General features: G+C 47.5%; 1 protein-coding gene across 1 annotated transcript in view; it reads right to left on the bottom strand.

Moving 5' to 3' along the window:
• Nucleotides 1–18,088, bottom strand: part of ISY1 (ISY1 spliceosome associated protein) — a 199,733-nt gene that overhangs the window by 90,942 nt on the left and 90,703 nt on the right. The window lies entirely within an intron of this gene.

Below are 18,088 nucleotides of genomic sequence, written 5' to 3'. Positions count from 1 at the left end.
TTTCCCCAGTAGTGGTTCAAGTGTATTTAGCCATGAGGATCGCTTTTACTTCTTTCTTGAAAAGTATAGTAGAGGTGATGAGCCTGGTTTCAGGGGGGAGCGAGTTCCAAATCCTGGGAGCCATTCCTGAGAAAGAGCGTTTATAGGTTTTTTCCTTGCGGAATCTTTTAGGCTTTAGCAAAAGATTGTTTGTACCTCTAGTGTTTCTGGAGCCTCCAGAAATCGTCAGCTTCTGCGCGAGGTATCTAGGTGAGCTCAGGTGGACAGCTTTGTGCGTCAAACAAGCGATTTTCAGGTGAATTCTGGCTTCAAACGGCAGCCAGTTCAGGGATTTGAAGTCAGGGGAAATGTATGAGTGTTTTTTTGATCCAGTGATAAGTCTCGCTGCGGCGTTTAAAGAGGCTCTTATGGGTGCCGTAGTAGCTAGGGGGAGACCGCAGAGGGCGGTGCTGCCGTATTCTATTCGAGGTATGACTAGTGATTGTACCGCAGTTTGGAAGTCTTTGGCTGGAAGGAAAGGTTTAAGTTTCCTAAGGGTGTTGATTTGGTAGTTCGCTCCCTTAGTTGCTTTGTTGATGTGTTCCTGCATGCTGAGATTGGTGTCAAGTGTTATGCCCAAAGATTTTGCTGAGTCCACGATGGTGGGTTGAACATGGAGTGCTGTTAGGTCTTTAAGCCACATTTGTGCGGTAGTGATCTTCGCGGGTGGTGAGATCAGAAGGAACTCTGTTTTAAGGGCATTGCGTTTGAGATGATTAGCGGCCAACCAAGATTGGGTGCTTCTGATCGTTGAGTTCAAGAGCGTGATGTCTTTGGGTGATTGTAGTTTGAGATAAAGTTGGGTGTCATCAGCATACATATGGAAGTGTACATTGGATTCTTGCAGCAAGGTGGTGAGAGGTTCCATGACTAGGTTGAACAAAGTTGGGGATAGGGAGGATCCTTGTGGTACGCCTAGCGATACAGGTCTTGGCGCGGACATCAAGTTGTTGCTCTTGAATTTCTGCGACCTGTTATGCAGAAAGGACGTGAACCATTTGAGCACAGTTCCAGATAGGCCCATTCTTGTGTTTAATAGTTCGAGTAAGTTCTCATGTTTGACGGTGTCAAATGCGGAGGAGAGATCAAGGAGGATGAGGAGGCAGGTATCGTTATGATCTAGGATTTGGAGGGCGTCGTCGATTATGGGAGTCATAGCAGTTTCAGTACTGTGATTTGCTCGGAAGCCTGATTGATGAGAGTTGAGGAGATCAAACTGAGTAATGTGTTTAGTCAAATGTGTTTGTGCGCATTTTTCCAGCAGTTTGGCAAGAGTCGGAATGTTGGTAATGGGACGGTAGTTGTTTAGGTCAGAGGGGTCGGCTGTAGGTTTGGCAAGCGATTTCCGGGAAGGTTTTCCCTCACCTGACTTCGGTAACAGCAGCATATACAAAAACAACGCAATGGTTTGTACTACTATACCGTGATAAAACAATGGTACATTCGGCTCCATTAAGGCCTGTCTAACAAGTTTAACTTATTTGTCTTCATATTGTTTGTTTTGAGTGTTAGGTGATAGGAATATTTATGAACCAAGAATAAGAATTTACTTCTGAATGAAGTATTGATGAACTAATCTCTTAAACTAGAAATACCAGCACTAGATATTTGTTTACCAAAAATCATTTTCCGTCATTTAAATTATAAGTGTCTCTCCATGATCTGACCATAACTATTTCCAGCAACTTGTTGTTTAGAGTAAGTGATTTGCAGGACAACACATTTTGGTTTGTGATTCGAACACCTGAGCATGCCCACATGTGGAGTGTTACGTTGCAGTATTCTTTGCTGTGATTGTCACTCATCTCACATTTTTCACCAAGATTAGGTTCAACAGAGACTTGGATGGAGTCATGTACTGTGTTGATTCTACGAGTGTGAAGAGAGTTGTGTAGAGTCTACAAATCTTGGGTGAGTGTCCCATTTCATAAGAAAGAACAGATATTTCTACTGATTCTTTATTTTTGTTGTCTTATGTTATATTTATCCCTACAGGTTCTACTCTCATAAGAGCGTTTCAGAAAGGTGAGAGCATTAGGTCTCATTATATCTGCATGGTATGAGTGTGCAGTCAAGCAGGGATTAGAGTAGCCCTAACGAAGGCCGGAGACCCGAATGGTGTTTCCGACTAGCCAAAACATGTTGGCATAATTATATGGTGGATAAGCCATTATATTTCATCGTATACCCATATTTGTTGAGGTTTTAATCATATCTGGTATTCCCACTGATAAAGGATAACTCCAGGGAATATCTCAAGGTATTCGTATTGTACCCCTGCGATAATCCAACAATCATGTATCTTAGAAATCCCAGCAATGGTTGAGTCCACCATGGTGGTATTTACCTACCATGGTGTTGAAAATCGCTGATGATGAAGCATATTACATAAAGTTGTGGGTGAGACGATTTTTCAAAAACTCTAGAGATTCTTGTAGGTCAACCTCAAATCAATTTTATTCTGGTTACCTGGCATTGTTGGCGATACAAATATATAAACTAAGCAGCGATGAGAATTTTTTAGGAAAACTCAATGTTGATGGGTATACACACATTATCTTCAGACAGTACACATGCCTACTTACATTAACAAGAGTTTATTATTTAATCATGATATGCTTTTAATTAGTTATGCCTATTTGCACAGACCTATACTATATTAATTACTAATTAAGTCTAGAAATTATTTAGGATTTTAATCTAAGCTGATTAGGAATGAAGGGCTCGGAACCTCAAATGTTGAACCCTTTTTTAGATGTCTGGAAGATGTGCTGATGTGTGAAGTTGGGTGGCTTTGTGGATAAAGGAAACACAAAGTGATGATGGACGGAGTGATGAAACTTTTCCGACACTCACCCCCAAGTCACAGAACTGGGTTGAATCCATCATTCTGCTTTGTGGATAGAAATGTGTCCTGTGAATGTGGATGGCAGACATGTGAAAGTGGATGGCTCTATGAGGGGCTGGCTAACATGTTTTGACAGCGGGTAGCTAGCTACCGGATGGCTGTGTGAAAAGTTTTCTGTGAAGGTGAGATTGACAGATGGTTGACTGATGATGATGATGATTAAAGCCTTATATAGCGCAACTTAGCCCGTAGGCGTCAAGGCGCTGATGATGGAAAAGTCTGTGGGGGGGGGGGGCGTGCCGACTAGCAATAGAATTCACTGAAGAGCCAGGTCTTCAGGGCCTTTCGGAAAAAGAGGTAGGATGATTGAGCCTTGAGTTCCACTGGAAGGGAGTTCCAAATCCTTGGAACGAGGGAGGAGAAGGCCCTCCCTCCCCACCTTGCTTTAGTACTTCTGGGAATGACAAGGAGGTTTTTATTCGCTGAGCGAAGGGCCCTGCCGGGGATGTGATGGGACACCAGAGAACAGATATCTTCTGCCCCAAGTCCATGCAGAGCACGGTGAGTGAGGCACAAGGCCTTAAATTCAATCCTTGCTTGCATGGGGAGCCAGTGCAACTTTTTCCTGATGGAGAAGCCTGATGAATGAAGTTTTTTTTTTTTAATTCTTAAACGGTAGCTTATGAATTGGATGGAGGTTTGGCTGTGTGGGAGGGCACATATAACAGTATTGTGGCAGGGGGCGAAAGGGATTGAGGGTGAGCCAATACTTGCTATTGCATTATAAACGGAGCCACTCAGGCCGCCGTTATGGGGACCAGAGTGGGCAGAGGCAGCGTCAGACAATAGTGTAGATCAGAAAAGCTAGTCAGATGGATGGTTCACTCGATGGCTGACGCTTTGAAAGTAGGATAAATCAATGCATTCAGGGTTTTAATTGGGATAAAAAAAGTGTGAAGGGGGGGGGGTCTCTAAAAGCAGCATGGTTTATTGAGCGTAATCAGCAATGTTTTCCAACAGGCTGACCTATGTATTATGGGTGTGGCTTAAAACATGTAAACTAGAATCCTTTCCTTGCCATAACCTTCCGGCCGTTACAGTATTTTAGTGCTTCTCTGTGAGCTTCCTGTTATTGTAGCCAGATACACCACTCCATAATAGTAATGCACCCAAAAACAAGACACACCTATTTGCTTTGTCAATGCTTGTTACCAGTGTCAGATAACTGACTAACAAAGATTTTATTTATGAGACTGAATTAAATTGATACTACGGCCTGTGGAAGCGGTGGTGTTTAAATCAATCCTGGTCTTCCCTTCACACCACTTTCCTCTGCAGTCTCTTTTAAACACTTATGGCATTTCTTCCCCTACACCTTTCGAAAATGCTCCATCTGCGTACCTCACACCTTATCGCTTTCCTCTTCAACACCCTCTTTTCATTCTCTCCTGGGTGTACTTCCTTGCCCTTACATACCCCCTACACACACAATCCACCCTCTTGTAACCATTGCAATTTCTTTTATTTTCTCCCTGTCAGTATTTCAACAGCTGTGTACCTCATTCAAACACGTTTGCATAGAATAACAAGTACAATTAACGCCCACATTACTCTATGCAATCTGAAGAGGGGCCAAGGATAGGATGAGAATGCATTCGGAACACCCTTATGACCCATGAACAAGCACTGTGAAGAAACTGGCACTGCCTTCAACTCCAGTGCTCTCCAGCATGGGCGGAAACAAACACCCGCCCACGACCTGAACTCGCAGACGCCACTCAGCAGTACGCATGATACAAATGTAATATAGCACGGAACAACCCACAGGCTAAAGCAAACACTCTTAAAGATTGTAAGATTGAGTAAACCATGGGAACTGTAAACAAGAACTACATCACAGACACGGATTACTTTAATGGTTTTTACAGTCCTTGTTCAGAAATCGGTCTGTGTTTTGCCATTGGAGTTAAGGACATGTACATAGGGCCCAAATTATAATGCCAGCTTTTAATTACTGGCAGGTTTGCAACCCTGAGGGAGCCGCCACACTTAAAGCTCAGAATGTCTGGATGAATGAAGTCTGGTGTGATAGTAGGATGGGAGACTTATGACCAACAGTAGGAAGTTGACGGATGTCTGGCTGTCTCGGATTGCTGGGGAGCAGAGGGGGGCACGCTATGCCATGATGCCAGATGGCTACGTGCGCTTTCTTGGAGCGCAGTGGTGAACAGGGGTGGCAGAGTAACAGGAAAGGGCATTGTCTAGTTGTTGAATGGGCTTTTCACAGAGAAGATGAAACTTACTGGTCTCCTCTTCCCATGGTGGCTGCTTCTGCTTTGCCGATAGAAGGTAATTCTTGTTGCAGATACTCATGATGCGGTCTCTGTAAGTACAGTGAATGAACCCGTTGGTAGGAGAAGCCCCTCTCACATCCCATAAGACTTATACTTCAACCAAATTCGGAGTTTCAGCCTCGGTTGTGCTCTTTTTAAACTACTCATCTGCAAGAGATCAAAGGAGGGTTTTGTAGGAGAATGCACGTGCTTGCATTGTCAACTGTGTATTCTGTGTGGGTGAAGTGAGGCACAATCACACCAACTGTCTCAAGCCCACAATATGGGGAGCCCGAGATGGCTCATTTAAAGCCATCAGGAGGGCTGTACAGCTTCCAAATCAAAACAATGTTGCTGCGGACTGGAGAGAACCTCTTGCCAAAAGCTGACAATAGCAAGTGACCTGGAAGGGGATTCTCCCAAGAGATTGAGGGGCTTGATTTGAAAACCTAAACTTTCCATCTTTTAAAAGATGAAGAACTCCGCACACCACAGTATGAGACTACCCTGTTACCTTCTTCTGTCAAGAAATGCCTTTGAAGTTTTATGGACATAGTATGGTGGCAGTGTCATTAAAGGGATTGGTCTCTGCAGTAAGACTTGTCTTCTTTCACTGTGGAGCCCTCTGGCAGGAGACTAGAATGTCCTTGGTATGGTGGCATAGGTATGGGTTATGGTTACCATGGAGTCACCACTAGAGACTAAGGCTGCTACGGTGGGGTGGAGTAGAGGGTCATCTTCTTGAGGTGTCAGCAATTGTGAGCCTTGGGCCACTTCTCAAGGCTCTCAATGTCCTTATAAACGAGATGTTAATATTATTGGTCTAGATGTCAAAGCTCATCTTGAGCTCACCTCAAATGTGATGGGGGGCTGAATGACGAGGCTATTCATGGTGATCCAAAAGTGGACCCCTTCACATCAAGGAAGACCTTGATGGTGAAAGGTGCTTCAGCTATCAAGCAGGCCACCAGCAAAGTTCTCAACATCTAATGCCTCAAAACTGAATGGCAGAAAGTAGAACTGAAGTGAGTTTGGTTTTCAAAGGGTAGTCTCAAGGAGAGTCCCAACGAGCCCTTAGGCAGAAATATTTCCTGCAGTGGCACATTTTCATGAATTGAACCATGGGATGCATGGACATGTTCTCTATCAAAAAAGGCTCAGATTAGCACAAGCTCTTCAAGCTCAACACGGCATCTCTTGGGATATGTTGCACTTAATAATGTGACAGTATAGATGGCAAACCAAACAAATTATCTGTCTGACTTTCAAAGACTTTTGTTCATCGCAGGAAGAGGAGTTTACAGTGGGTGACAGAGGAGCTGAGGAAACTCGCTGTTCGATTAAAAAAGATAAAGATAAACTACCTAACATGCAGAAAAAGGGAGCAAATTAGTTGTGTGCTATCCCAAAATCAATTTCAAATAGGTATGTTTAAAAAATAGACGTACAAGTCGCCTACTTTAGGCATGCTTTCTTCATGAGTTAGTTTTGAAAATCAAAATTTTGTGTCTGAAAATATGCTCTTGCGCATGCATGTCACCAAGACATCAATGGAAGAAAGAATTTAACAGAGTTGGATAAAAAAGTAAAATAGTGGTGAAATTAAGTAAATGGTGTGGTGATAAGGTTATATAAAACTTTTTGCTTGCAGCCATAAGGGATGAAAAGTGTCAGAAACGTTTCTAGAAGTATACAGGTCATGTAGGGGTTCCTGGATGACAATGTGGTGGTTGGGGTTGTTTACCACTGATGTCCCGGACTCCACCTTACTACGGCACTACAAACTGGGCCAAGTGTACGTATACCCCAACTGCGCTTGACTTTGAAGAGGGTGAGGGCGAACAGTCTAAGGTATCTCAGGGCGTTAGTGAGGAAGAGTGGAGATCAAAAATCACACAAGAGACACAATAAGTGATTGTTGAGTTCAGTGCTTTTCATTTCGAAAAAAAATGCTTTCCTCACACCAAACTTAACATAACACAAAGAAAAAGTACACTAATGGGATGAACGAAACAGGGTTCACTACACAGTAAACCAGAAACCTCTCAATTAATTGCAGGCTCACTAGCTAAAGTGAAGCCACTTTCCTGTAGTCTATGACCTGGAGGTCATTCCATACACTTGACTAGACATTTTTAGTCTGATCATTTCAGACCGTACTAAAAGTCCCACCAAACGGTTCTGTTTAGCCAAGTCACAGTCAATCTTTCTCAAGCACGTGTGTAACGTGATTGTTGGTCAACACGGATCGTCCAAGAGTTGATGAGCAGCCATTCTCTGCATGGGGAGATGCTCGCTTTCACCAGAGCTTGTCTCAGTAGCACCGCCTCTTTCGCTGCTCATTGGCAGGGAACAGGATTAGTGGCTCAGGCAAGGGTCCACAGCTTCAGCACTTTCAGGTATGTGGGCGAACACAAGTCAGTTCTCTCCAGTCTGGATGTGGAGATGCAGTCCTTGGGTACAGCGAAAGCAGTCAGAACAGGATTCCAGTCTTCCTCTGTGACAGTCACAGAAGCAGGCACTTGGGGTAATCTTTGTTGTTGAATAAGGTCTTTGGATAAAGGAGGAAGTAGGCAGTGCCTCGTGTTTACACAGGTCCGGTCCAGAGAATACTTCTTTGGGCAAACTGGTTATTCTGAGCTTTTCCTCTTTTTGACTTGGTAGATGAGCTTCTGCTCCTGAGGCAGATTGCACTTGTAGGACAAGACACCAGCTTTCTTCCCTTTCAACAGGTAGGCACCCAGGTCTCAGGCAGACTTACAAGACGTTTACTTTAAGGTGCTATCCCCATACCTCTGGAAGATTTGCTATCATCAGTAGGAACCTTGGATCACAGCATCTCTTGGAGTACTATTTGGAGCACCCCTGTCATTACTCAGAGAAGCAACATGGAACAGGAAACAAGATATTCTAGACAAGGGACGTGGATACACTGTCTACAGCTCACCAATCGATTCAGGGAGGTTTATTTTCATCCTTCAGTGCAAAAAAGTATTTGTGTAACATGATGGCTGCCACAGTAGGTACGGATAATGCTGGCACAAAGCAGAGCAACTTAACACTGGCACAATGACTGTTAAGCTCTGCCCCTGGCTGTCATCAGCCAGCCTAGATGGGTCACTTAAGGGAAGACAAAAAAGCCAGGCCCATCCTAGGAGCTTCTCTCTCTCACATCCATTTCCCTAACTTTACACAAATAGCAGTACCGAGGCAGGGCTAATCAGCTACCCTATGCTAAATGGAGTTTCTAAGACCAATCCTATCTTCGTGCCTCCTCAGTGTCTGGAGTACACCCTTCCTCTCAGGAATGCAGCCAATACATTTGCACACTCCATGGATGCTGTACCATCCCCTCTGTCTAGTAAGATGTCAAAACCTAATGCAATCCAACACGAACCCAATGGCTTATAGCATTCATACACTCATGATCAACATGGAATCCTGCTAGCAGGCACACTGCACAGAACTGGGGCTGCTAGGCATCGTGCTTAGTTCTAGAAATAGCCTGTCCCCACCCCAAGGATTCAAACAGTAGACTTGCATCACTAAAGGGTTATGCTTCTGTTGCTCACTGCTTAACATAAGAACCAAGTTCTGGGGCCTCAAGGTCAATGTTTGGCACAAGCCTTCGCACATAATCAGGATTTTATAGGTGCCGAGCCAAAAGAAGCTTGTCCTTCAGTAACCCTGGCGGAGGTGTCTATTTGTCAAAAGGGGACATTCCCATCGCAACAAGAAACAAGCAGTGTTTTTCAGAGTTCTGCTCTCAGAAACCACAATGTTTATTCTTCTCCATCTCTGCCACTCGTAAACATGTACAATCTACAGTCAGCATTGATATTGCAGGTAGGGATTTAATGAGAAACCTGGTAAAAGAAGATAACAAGAGGTAATCTTTGTATTTTCCTGGGATCTCAGGACACCTTTAGGTGGCACAACGACAAGGTCTTTGTTGCATTGAGGAGACCAAAGCAAAACCAAAGGGGATGATGGACGGAGTGTTGAACATTGCAAGCACTCACCCCCAGTCAACTGATCTGGGTTTAATCCATCATCATTCTTTAGCTCACTCCACCACTCCAGTTCAGACATGGCCATATGCAAATCAGTCTGACCCTGTGCCTCATGGGAACAAATCAGTCTGACCCTGTGCCTCATGGGAACAGTCCAGCCCGAACTGCCAAGCCATGTCTTCCCTGGACTGGAAACAAGCATCCTGGGACCGGTTTCTTGCTAATCAGCCATCATCAGCCAGGCTAGCTTGAATCCAGTGGCAAAGTGAGCAAGAGACCCACATCTGGGCATACCCTGCCAACTTAGGGCGGACAAAGCAAAACCAAAGGGGATGATGGACGGAGTGTTGAACATTGCAAGCACTAACCCCCAGTCAACTGATCTGGGTTTAATCCATCATCATTCTTTAGCTCACTCCGCCACCCCAGTTCAAACATGGCCATATGCAAATCAGTCCGACCCTGTGCCTCATGGGAACAGTCCAGCCCGAACTGCCAAGCCAAGTCTTCCTTCGACCAGAAACACGCATCCTGGGACCGGTTTCTGGCTAATCAGCCATCATCAGCCAGGCTAGCTTGAATCCAGTGGGGGTTATGAAGCCGAAACCGGTCCCACGAAATGTTTGCTCTAATTTATTTCCTCTGTGTGCGGCAATGTAACATCTCTGTGCAATGCAGTCAAGGCTATGTGTGCCAAGAAACTGACCATGCATGCATACATTACCCTGATTTCTACTTTAGGCCAAACAGGCATGTACTCACATGTTTTTTTATTAGCATTTGTTATGCTAAACAGGTTTATAAACCCAAATTGTCTGTTAGTCCTTCTGTGATGCAGCTTTTCCTGGCATTCATGCGGCACAAGAGGTAGAGCTATGCAAGACTGGAAATTAATAGGGAGGGTTGAGCCAGATACAATCCTTTAGAACAGGGGTCTCCAACCGGTCGATCGCGAGCTACCGGTAGCTCGCCAAACCCCCATGAGTAGCTCGTGCCTTGCATCTCAATTGTGTAGCCTGTTCTCATCATTTAGTGTTCTCAGTCCTTTTTTCATTGCCGTTGCCTGCCATAAACAAAACCACCTGCTCTGATTGGCCGTCACTAACTGAGCTTAGCTGGGGTGGGCAGGGCAAAGATGATGACGCTGTTGCTCCACGCCACCTGCATTCACACACTGGCACCGCAGTCTTGACTGGAAAGTCAGGACATGTGCTGGAGCAAGCACCAGGTGGGTCGGAGTGGAGCAGGAAGTCCCAGAAAGCCTGCTAGCATGCAGGTGGCGCAAGCAGTATTGAACTGCTACGAACCCCACCAGCCGCCTTTTTCTGCCTGGAACATATGTCATCAGCAGATCAAACGGTAAGCGCTGGCCTGGCCCGTAAACACCATACTAATGCATTGTTCTCTAGACTAGAGCTGCAATGTGCGTCTTCTAACCTTGGCCGTTGGTATGCCACAGGCTCTTGAAAGACTGGAAATATCTTTTTCTCCCACTTTCCAGCTCTTGGTTATAAACAGGACCGTAGTGTGTTGCCAAGTTCCAGTTTCCTTTGCTGAAGGCACACGATAAATCTGCACTCCTGAAAACAACATAATTGTTCCTCTCTTCAGAAAGCTACGATTTTATGATCCCGTTTGAACTCTTTCATACTCTCTGTGGCCTGGTCATTGACAGAGCACAGGCACGCTCGTCTAAATTATGCATTTGTTTTATCCAATATTCAGGGATAGGGATGCGTGTTTTCAATATTTGACACAGCAGCAGCTCACTTAATGCAAATAGTCTCTGTGATGCGGTCGCATTTCTAAAATGTAATGTGTTTGGATGAAAAGAAACTTATTTATGGATATTGCATGAATATTAACACAAACATTCTCTGCAAAAGGTCTGTAGCACACCGTCACACGTCATCCACATTCATAATAAATTATAGGAAAATGATATTTAAAACAATTTGTTTAAGCATCCACAGTGAGCTGTGATTTTTTCATTATAGTTTCCCAGAATTAATTTGTAATAGCAAGCTTACTGTTTCTATCATCAAATAGGGGCTTTTACAACAATTGGGCAGGATGGTACAATGTTGTCCGAACTTTGCACAGGGTTTTTGCAGATTGTATTTGATTCAGGCTAGACCGCTCGGGTAAGAGATCTGTAGATGTAAGACTTTGTGACATATCCGAGATTGTTCCAGAGCTGAGAAAGCAAACTACTTCAACCCTGAGTTCAGAAATCTTTTGATTACCTTCATGTACTAACATAGGCTCCGACACCAGAAAAAGGCTCAAACTTTTCTTGTGGTATATCTGCAACCTTGTGTACCTTTAGTTCTGAGTGCCAGTAAGAACTCGATCTAGTCAAGTCCATTTTGTGTGCAGAGCCCAGATTCCAAGTCTCTCTCTGTTTTGTTTTGTGTTATTACCTTACCTGTGTTGCCTTTATTATCGATATTATTTATTTATTTTTTAGCTATTTGCTGAGAGTCAAGGGAAAGACTTTCTTGAGGACTTGGGGAGGCACAAGTGTTCACCAGTTGCTGAGCAAATTCAAGATGCTGTTGTTGTTTTACTCGAGGTGTAGGGACCTTAAAGACCTCAATTGGTGGAGGAACTGGCGTGTTAAGTTTGCTAGGGGAAAGGGAAGATGGGGACGTGGGAGAAAACAGAGTGATGTGATTAGTTAATCACAATTGGCTGTTGTCCTTGAAAACAGTTCTGGACTCATTTGCCCAAGTTATTCAAAAGAGGGAGTGTGGCCCATTTTCTTCAAACAAAAGTAAGGGTTCTGAAGAAATTAGGCTTAAAGTCAATGAAACTGGGCGTGCGGCGTCTCTCGAAAAAATGCGCGAGTTGCTTGGCCTTAAGTAGCTCATGGCGATTTTCACTGACCAGAAGTAGCTCTCACTACAGAAAGGTTGGAGACCCCTGCTTTAGAATATCCCACATGAAATGATACAGCAGTGGCATGCAAAAAATATAACAAAGACTTTCAAATTAAAAAGAGATTATTTTAATAACAGCCGAATTTGAATGTGTTCCCAGTACAATAAATGACGGCACAGCAAAATGAGGATGACAAACTTTGACACATAGGAATTGGGTAGCAGACTGCCACAACCCTAAAACCGAACGCATAATTGCACGGAATATGCAGCATCAGATTGTAACCCCAAGAGCCATTCTTCAATATACCATTAGGTTCCACATACCATAACATGGGGATTTTTCAGTTACTACATCAGGCATAACACAACAATGGGATATAAGACTGACACAAGCCAGACCTATTGGCTTTGTCAATGCGTTTTAGGTGTATCAAACAAATGAGTAACAACGATTTTGTTAAGGTAATGTGAAATGAAAATATCTTCTCTCAACACATATCCTTTTTGTCCCCACAGCTTTCTGAAACTTTCAATATGCATATCTCTCGTCATCTCTTTCTTAATGTGCACCATTTTTTCACTCTTTCCTGAACATACTTCATTTCACCTCCTCTACTTCAACACCTCCAACACACTCACATTACACACCCATTCACCTGCTGCAAGTGCTAGGTGTTGTTTCTCTTTGGTGATGTCTTAGTTGGAAAGTTGTGTAAGTCTTCCATACAATTTTCAAATTTTTACAATTAACATGTATTTATATAATGGGAGGTACATGTAGTCTGAACAGCTTTAGGACTCACTGACAGGAACTGTGAGAAACAGGCACTGCATTCGGCCTTAACTACAAAGCTCTCAATCATGTCCCATCATAATCACGCACCCACTTTTTCTACGCAATTAAGCACACATTGCTGCAACTCAGTTCACAGTATGCACTGTCATATAGTGCATAATAAATTGCAAATAGACAATGTTTGTAAAACCTCATATGCTCAGGTAATGCACAATAAAACGCATCTCAGCAACATCTGTGTAAAATGGGCTAGTAATGGAGTGACTGTTGATGTAAGAATGTGTGAGATGTGCATTTCCAAAACATGGATTTATTGTTGTATGCACTGTGCAGTGATTATTATTACTTCTACTTTTATAAAGGCAAACTGTGTTTGTAAATGAAACAAATGGAAAGCTTTATTTTACGTTGAAGGGAAGTCTGCATGATCCAAGAAGAGGCAGGAAAAGGTTTCACACCTGCTCCGACAGTGGTGCTGCAGTTACACGTAATATTGTTATTGTTATTTGTGGGAGGTCCTGAGCAAATCCACTTTCCTGTCAAAAAATAGTCCTCCATCTTTGCTAGCAGTGGCACTTAGTGTTGGACAGGCCACATGACGGGCCGCTCTCCCCCGGCTCGACCAGGCCCGAGCCCAGTCACGCAAGCACCACACACCACCATTGCACGCCCTACGTCCCCTCAGGGACCCCTGCCCTCGAACATGATAACCTCGTGGGTCCGATCCACTGCCGGCCCATGCACCCAGCCCGGGCCGCCATCTTGGACGCCTCGCCACGAGGCCGCCTGGCCCCCGATCGACCTCAACCCTGGGCCTAGCCCAGCCTCAGACAATCCGGCACCACCCCCCACCCAGGAGGTGAGCGGGCTACTTGGCAAGTCAATGGGAGAGAGAGGTGCCGATGGCTCTCCCCCCGCCCAGTGCCGCTCGCCCATCGCCTCCCCGGGCGCTGGCTCCACCCCCCTGCTGGGTGTCTGGACTCCCTCATCCCGGACCTCCCGACCTCCAAGTGCGAGGGTCCGGACATCAAAGCACGCCAGCCCTATAACTGGGACAGCTCCAGAGCAGGAAGTCAGTTGTATCTTGGAGTCGAGAGACGTAAGAGGAACTCATCCTGGACGGACTACTGGCGCTGCCGTAGCTCTGTCCTGTGCACCATCGTCCTGCCTGTTGGCGCTGCCACAGCCGTCGTAACCTTCATTCTTCACCGTCGTCCGGATCTGCTGGCGAGGCCGCGGACCGTTGTAACCATCATCTTCATCGGGACCTGCTTGGCTTCTCCACGGCCCGTCGACCATCCTTCATCCATCTCGGGACCTGCTTGGCTCCTCCACGGCCCGATCAGCAACCACGCCGAGCTCGAGGATTGAGAGCTATTTAACTCATTGGTAACTAAGACTGTCCCGCTACCCTTTCTCCTCAACCAGAGATCAGAACCGAGGGGACCCCTGAGTCCAGACCTCCTTGTATCATAGCGACGTAACCTAAGAATTGCATATAAAGTCTCGTTAACCTTCAATCTTGTGTGGTGTCCGTCTGTGGGGGGGAAGTTACTTACCTGTACAGTCGTTGGAGACGGCTCTCCCTGGAGACCTCTCCCCGTAATCTCGGCCGACCCTCCCGGTCCGTCTAACATTGGTGGCCAGCGGCGCGATCCGAATCACCGCATAACGTACAGAGAGTAGCTCACCCCACAACGAACAACAATGTCGACTAAAGAGAGCGGATCAACTGAGAAGTTCCAAATGGAAAAACTAGAGGAATACAGCCATCGTGAACTAAAGCAGTTCTGCATCGAACTAGGAATCGCTACCACCGGACTAAGTACCAAGGACGATTTTAAGCATGCCCTAGAATCTTGGGCAGAGACCGGGGATGTCGAAACCCCTGAGCAAAGCACCGCGAAAAATACCAACCCGGCCCCTGAGGGGCAAAGAACCAGTCTCTCGCAAGACGAGATCCAAGAAAGAGAAAAAGCCCGACTACACGAACTCGAAATGGCCCGACTCAAGATGGACATAGAACTCAAATTGGCCGAGCAAAAAATAAACTTAGAGCACCTTCGCCTCCGAGAAGAAAGAGAGGAGAAACAGAGGCAAAGGGAGCTCGAGGAAAAAAGACTAACGTACGAGCACGAACGGAACCTAGCCGAGATCAACCTGCGCAAACAAAATAAAGAGTTAGGGGTGCCCGACAGACCGTCCACCCCAGGGACCGCGGAGAAAAAAGTGCACATCCCCAAGGATGTGGTCCGAGAATATTTTCGAGAAGACGACATCCAGCAATGGTTTAAGGCCTATGAAATCGCGATGACTGCGCACCGGATCGATAGAACCGACTGGGGAGCCGGCCTATGGGGCAAATTCCTCAATGAGGGCCGCGATACTCTGTTACAGCTCCCAGACCACCAGATGACCTCCTACGACCATATGAAAGCGGCCCTCCTCACCCGCTATGGCCTCACGCCCGAGATGTACCGTCAGAGGTTCCGAGACTGCACACGCATTCCAGGTACAACTTGGGTGGACTATGTAACGTACTTTAGCCGAGCCTTCGAAGGCTGGATCAGAGGGAACAACGTCACGACCTACGAGCAGCTGTTCAATCTGATGGTATGGGAGCATCTGTCCAACAATTGCTTCATTGAACTACGCCAACACCTCCTCGACAGCAAGTTAACCGATCCCCGGCAGCTCGCAGCCGAAGCTGACCGGTGGGAGATCACCAGAGTGGGCCGGAATGGGTCCTACGAGCAGAACAGGAACAACAATGGTCACTACCGACCCAGAGGAGGAGGAGGGGGCCAAGGACGAGGAAGAGACAATACTCCGGCCGCCCCCGCTACCAGCACCACCCCCCCGGCCAACCGGGGCAGCACCCCGGCGCGACCGGGATACAGAGCCAATGTTACATGTCACCGATGCCAACGAGTCGGCCACTATGCAAACGACCCAAGCTGCCCGCAGTATCAGAGTCCAAGACCCCGCCAGGTGGCCGCCGCGGCACTAGGGGAAGAACAGATCTCCGAGGAACAAGAAACAGGCGAGCAAGAGTATCAAGAGTGGGAGCCAGCCGCCATGACTCTCGCGTGCTTAGGGGGAAGAGACATGGTCCCGCGGGTCCCCCTACCCGCTAACACCCAGAAGTACAGCCAATGGGTGAGCATCAATGGACAACGGGCCGAAGCCCTTCGAGACACCGGGGCCAGTGTGACAGCCGTCCGCTGTCATCTGGTGACCCCAGAACAATATCTACCGAACGTTCTCTGCCCTGTGCGATCAGCCGACAACTCGGAAAGTCTGTGTCGGATGGCCTGCGTCCCCTTTGAGTGGGGAGGGGTCTCCGGCATGTTGAAGGTAACGGTCCGAGACGACGCCCCCGTGGACTGCCTCCTCGGAAATGACCTGGAAAGCTCCCCGTGGGCAGCCGTGGAGCGAAAAGAACACTTGGGGATGTTGGGCGTCCCAGACTGGGCGTGCGTCACCACCCGGTCCATGGCCGCCCGTGCCAACCATCACCCGGAAGAACCAGAATGGCCGGCGCCACCGCCTCCGGTCGCCCCCGCCGAGACCCCCGACCATGGCATCCCCCTCGAACTTGCTCAACCTTCCGACCTCGCTAATCTTGATCAGTGGGCTCAAGAAGGGGGACCCACACAAGAACAATTTCGTCAGGAACAGAAGACCTGTCCCTCCCTTGAGGGACTCCGACAACAAGCGCTCGCCCAAAGCGCCGGGGATACCTCCGGAACTCATTGGGTCTACTGGGACAATGATCTATTGTACAGCGAGCAACGAATCGCCGAGCTGGGGGCCAACCGAGTACTAGTGGTGCCCCTCCGCTTTAGAGACTTCCTGCTAAACCTGGCCCACGATGCCCCCCTGGCAGGGCACCTGGGACAGGATAAAACCTACAGCCGCCTAGTGACCCACTTCTTCTGGCCCAAAATGAGAAACGATGTGCACCAGCATTGCCGATCTTGCCCCACGTGCCAAGCCAGTGGGAAGAGCGGCCGCAAATTAAAGGCTCCCCTGCAACCCTTTCCAGTAGTCACAACCCCATTTGAGAGGGTCGGGATAGACATTGTGGGACCCCTGGACCCGCGTACAAGACAAGGCCATCGCTTCATCCTGGTACTAGTGGACCACGCCACCCGCTACCCTGAGGCTATTCCTCTCCGGACCGTGACAGCCCCAGTGGTCGGCCGGGCCCTGATGGGGATCTTCTCCCGTGTGGGGTTCCCCCGAGAAGTCGTCAGTGACAGAGGCACGAACTTCATTTCTAAATATATGAAGTCCCTCTGGCAACAGTGTGGGGTCACCTACCGCTTCACGACCCCCTATCACCCCCAAGGAAACGGACTTGTTGAGCGGTTCAATCGCACGCTAAAAGGGATGATCGGGGGATTGGAAGAGCCCCTCCGTCGCCAGTGGGACGTGCTGCTGCCGTGCCTCCTCTTCGCCTACCGGGAGGTCCCACAGAAGTCCCTAGGCTTCAGCCCCTTCGAGCTGCTCTATGGGCACCCAGTACGGGGGCCACTCAGCCTGATCAAAGAAGGCTGGGAGATGCCTCCGGCCAAGAGTCCTCCAGATGTCTTCCGGTACCTCCTCACCCTCCGCAACCAGTCCCGGCGGTTCAGAGACCTAGCAAAAGCCAACCTAGAGGCCAGTCAAGAGGACATGAAGAAATGGTATGACCAGAACGCCTCATCCATTGAATTCGAGCCGGGGCAACAGGTCTGGGTAATGTCCCCCACCGAACCGTGCGCTCTCCAAGACAAATGGACGGGACCCTTCAAGGTAATCGAGCGCAAGGGTCCTGCCACCTATCTGATCGATATGGAGTCCGCCCGGAATCCGCTCCGAGTCCTCCACACCAACAGACTGAAACCCCACTTTGCACGAACAGAACTCAGCCTCTTGATGGCCACAGACAATGGGGTTGAAGACGACTCCGAGCCTCTCCCTGACCTCTTGCGGACCCAGGAGCAAGACGGCTCCGTGGATGGGGTCCGACTCTCGGAGACCCTCACCAGAGAACAACGGCAAGAGTGCCAAGCCCTCCTATCACGGTTCGCCAGTCTGTTCTCCCTCACCCCGGGTGTCACTTCCTGGTGTGTGCACGATGTGGACACCGGAGACAGCCCTCCTATCCGCCACCGGGCCTACCGCGT

Source organism: Lissotriton vulgaris, chromosome 9, assembly GCF_964263255.1.
Source record: "Lissotriton vulgaris chromosome 9, aLisVul1.2, whole genome shotgun sequence".
Classification (NCBI taxonomy): domain Eukaryota; kingdom Metazoa; phylum Chordata; class Amphibia; order Caudata; family Salamandridae; genus Lissotriton; species Lissotriton vulgaris.
The sequence above is the reverse complement of the archived record's forward strand: the minus strand, read 5'-3'. Positions and strand labels throughout refer to the sequence as shown.